Below are 3,891 nucleotides of genomic sequence, written 5' to 3'. Positions count from 1 at the left end.
CACGAGCCTGCGGGGAGGGGTATGGGCTCTGATACTCACAGAAATCTGCCACCAGGATGTCTGGATTCTTGGTGTCTGTGAGCCTGTAGCTGTGGTCCCAGGTCTCTGTTCCCAGTGGCTGCAGGGTCCTGGTTTGCTTCTGAGACCAGACTGGGTGGTGCTGAGGCCATGATGCTAGTCTCAAGCAGCTCTGTTTCTCAAGATGGCGTGGTCTCTGTGCCTGTGCTGGCTGCTCAGGAGTGTCCGCACTGGGAGCTGAGCTCTGCCGTCTAAGACTGCCCGGTTTGGCAACCCCTTAGAAGACCTGCGGAATCTAACTGTCCCTAGCTCATACACACACACCACACACGTCCACACACTCCTCTATCACTCCCTTGCTCTCTCATCCTCTTTTCCCTTTTAATGTTTCTGATATTGGGATACAGCATTCAGTCAATGGTGTTTTATAGTTATTGTAGGCCAGGCAATAATTCTGACATATTATTATTTTCTGGACCTCAATGAACATTAAGATTTGTACAATGGGTGTCAGTGGGTAGCAATTATTTTCATGGAGACTAAAATGAAACACTCTTTTGACCATTAGGAACCAGATGGTGTGGAATGCACGGAGCGGGGGAAGGGGTGATAGATGTAGTAGATTACAAAAATGAGCATAATCCATCATTCTTCCCTGTATCCATGGCTTTTGCAATAGGACTTTGCAGCTCCTCCATTATTAACTTTCCCCCTCTTCCTTTGAATCTCAACTGGCCTTGTGATTTTCTTCAGTAAGTAGAATGCAATGGAAGTAGTGGCGCACCAAGTCTGAGTATTCAAGGAACTTCTGTTCTTTCCTTTTGGAAGCCTGTCCAGTTCTCAACTAGCTTGGGTTGAGAGACCATGTGGAACAGAGGAACAAGCCATCTATGTGAGGCCATACTAGACTGGCCAGCCTCCAGCTGACCTCGCAAATGACAGCAGATGCATGAATGGGCCCAGTTGATACCAGAAGAGCCAACTAGCTGAGCCCAGCCCATGTTGCCTAACTGCAGAATTGTAACCTAAATATAAACCACTAAGTTATATAGTGGTTTATTATTCTGCAACCACCAGGTCAACCTGGAACTCTATGCTTCCTACATCTACGTGCCCATGTCTTACTACTTTGACCACGAAGATGTGGCTTTAACTAATGTAGACATTCTTAGCAAAATTCCCAAAGTTGTAGTTAAGAATAGTCTAGTTCTACATAATTTTAAAGCCAGTTAAAAACCAGCACTTTCAATTTTTGTGAATTCCTTTAGTTTTTTGTGTGGATTTTTAATTTAATTTAATTTAATTTTTTAAAAAAATATATTTTATTGATTTTTTACAGAGTGGAAGGGAGAGGGATAGAAAGTTAGAAACATCGATGAGAGAGAAAACATCAATCAGCTGCCTCCTGCACACCTCCTACTGGGGATGTGCCCGCAACCAAGGTACATGCCCCCGACTGGAACAGACCTGGGACCCCTCAGTCTGCAGGCCGATGCTCCATCCACTGAGCCAAACCAGTTAGGGCTGTGTGGATTTTTTAAAAGAAAATCTGTCTCAATAATGCTCTTGATTGCAACAAGGTTGAAATTAGAAAAACAAACAAACAAACAGACATCAATAACATATGAAAAGATGCTCAACATCACTAATTATCAGGGAATTTTAAGTCAAAACCACAAACTGATATCAAATCACACCCATTCAGATGGCTGCTATCAAAACCATCTATAATAATAAAAGCGTAATATGCTAATTAGACCGGACGTCCTTCTGGACGTCATTCCAGATGACCTTCCAGATGAAGCTGGGGCTGCAAGGGAAGCCTGGGTCCCGGGTGCCAGAGGGAAGCCGGTGCCGGCAGCTGGGGGAAGGAAGGCCTACCCTTGCACAAATTTCGTGCATTGGACCTCTAGTAATATAATAATTATTGGCAAGGATGTAGAATAATTGGAAACCTTATCTACATACTGTTGGTGAAATTGTAAAATAGTACAGCCGTATAGTCTTCACCGAGAGTTGCTGGAGTTTCCTGCTTCAGCAATGCTTGGTATTCCTCCATCCCAGCCAGCCACTCATATCCAGCCTCCTCACAGTGCCCTCTGACGTTGCAAGAGCCCCAGCCCACTGTCCCAGTGTTCTCAGCTGCCACCTCTGCTGCTGCTTCTCCTCAGCCAGGCGTCCCCCACGCAGGTGCGCCAGAACTACCACCAGGATCAAGAGGCCTCCAGCAACCACCAGATCAACCTGGAACTCTATGCTCCCTACATCTACCTGCCCATGTCTTACTACTTTGGCCGAGAAGATGTGGCTTTAAAGAACTTTGTCAAATATTTTCTTTACCAATCTCATGAGAAGGGGGAACGTGCTCAAAAACTGATGAAGCTGCAGATCCAAAGAGTTGGTGGAATCTTCCTTCAGGATATCATGCAGACTAGGAGAATGGGCTAAATGCAATGGAATGTGCATTACACTTGGAAAAAAGTGTGAATTAGTTACTATTGGAATTGCACAAACTGGCCACTGTCAAAAACGACCCCTATTTGTATGACTTCAATGAGATTTAATGAGGAGGTGAAAACCAAGTTGTGCAAGATGCCTTCTCCCCCACCCCAATTTGGCACAGCTGAGTATCTCTTTGACAAGCACACCCTGGGAGACAGTGATGAGAGTTAAGCCGTAGGCTGATTTCCCACAGCCACGGGGTGACTGATGTGGTCACCAAAGCAGTATCTGCATGTTGGAGTTACCTTTACATTTGCTATGAGTTGTACCAAATCATCTACTTACATTCTTTCATTTGTACCTTCCCTTCAAATAAGGTAATTTGGTACCCCTCCAAAAAATAAAGTAAAAAAATAAAATAGTGCATCTATTATAGAAAATAGTATGGAGGTTCCTAAAAAATAATAAATAAAATAGAACTACCAGATGATCCAGCAATTCTTCTTCAGGGTATATATCCAAAAAAATTGAAAACAAGACCTCAAAGATATATTTTTGCACACCCATGTTCATTGTAGCATTATTCACAATAGCCAAGATGTGGAAGCAATCTAAATGGATACACGGATAAAGAAAATGTGGTGTATATGTACAGTAGAATGTTATTCAGCTTTAAAAAAAAATTCATCATCTGCTACAACATGGATGAAACTTGAGGACATTATGCTAAGTGAAATAAGTTAATCACAAAAAGACAAATACTGCATGATCCCACTTATATGAGGTATCTGAAATAGTGAAATTCATGGAAACAGAAAGTAGAATGGTGGTTTCCAAGGGCTCCAGGGATGGAGAAATGGAGACTTGTTGTACAATGGGAATAAAGTGTCAGTCATGCAAGACAGTACAATATGCCTATATTTAATAACACTGTACTGTTAACTTAAAAATTGAGTGGGTAAATTTATGTTATTTTTTTTAACCATTAAAAACACAAATATCAATGACTTAAAAAAAGTCATCTAAAATTCTTTGTCTCATTGTTTTATTATGGTCTCTTTGAATCAGGACCCAAAAATGTTTAACTGATACATAAAAGGATAAATAATTCAGAGGAGTAAGACTCTGAATGTGAAGAATTTTAGTTATACCTTATCCAATTTGTTTTACTTATATTTTCCTTTTTATGAGTATAAAAAGTAATATAAGATAAAAAATATATGCTTAGAAAGTACTAAAAGAGGTCTTAAGGTTAAGAAAACATTGTGTCATTTTATTGGCAACATTTTCCTTACTATTGGTGCATAAAAATACATCTTATAGAGTTGTTGAGGAAATGCTGCATTGCCATAAGGAAACAAAATATTGTACTAGTCTGATCATTTTCAAGAAAAAAATTACATTTAAAATAACAACAATAAATCACCCCCT

At 40.7% G+C, this 3,891-nt stretch overlaps 1 pseudogene; it reads left to right on the top strand.

The window, feature by feature from the left end:
• Positions 1-681: 681 nt before the first annotated feature.
• On the top strand, positions 682-2,691 carry LOC111824624 (annotated as a pseudogene).
• The last annotated feature ends 1,200 nt before the right edge of the window (positions 2,692-3,891 follow it).

Source organism: Myotis lucifugus, unplaced genomic scaffold (genome assembly GCF_000147115.1).
Source record: "Myotis lucifugus unplaced genomic scaffold, Myoluc2.0 scaffold_7, whole genome shotgun sequence".
Taxonomy (NCBI): Eukaryota; Metazoa; Chordata; class Mammalia; order Chiroptera; family Vespertilionidae; genus Myotis; species Myotis lucifugus.
This window is presented reverse-complemented; position numbering and strand designations above follow the sequence as displayed.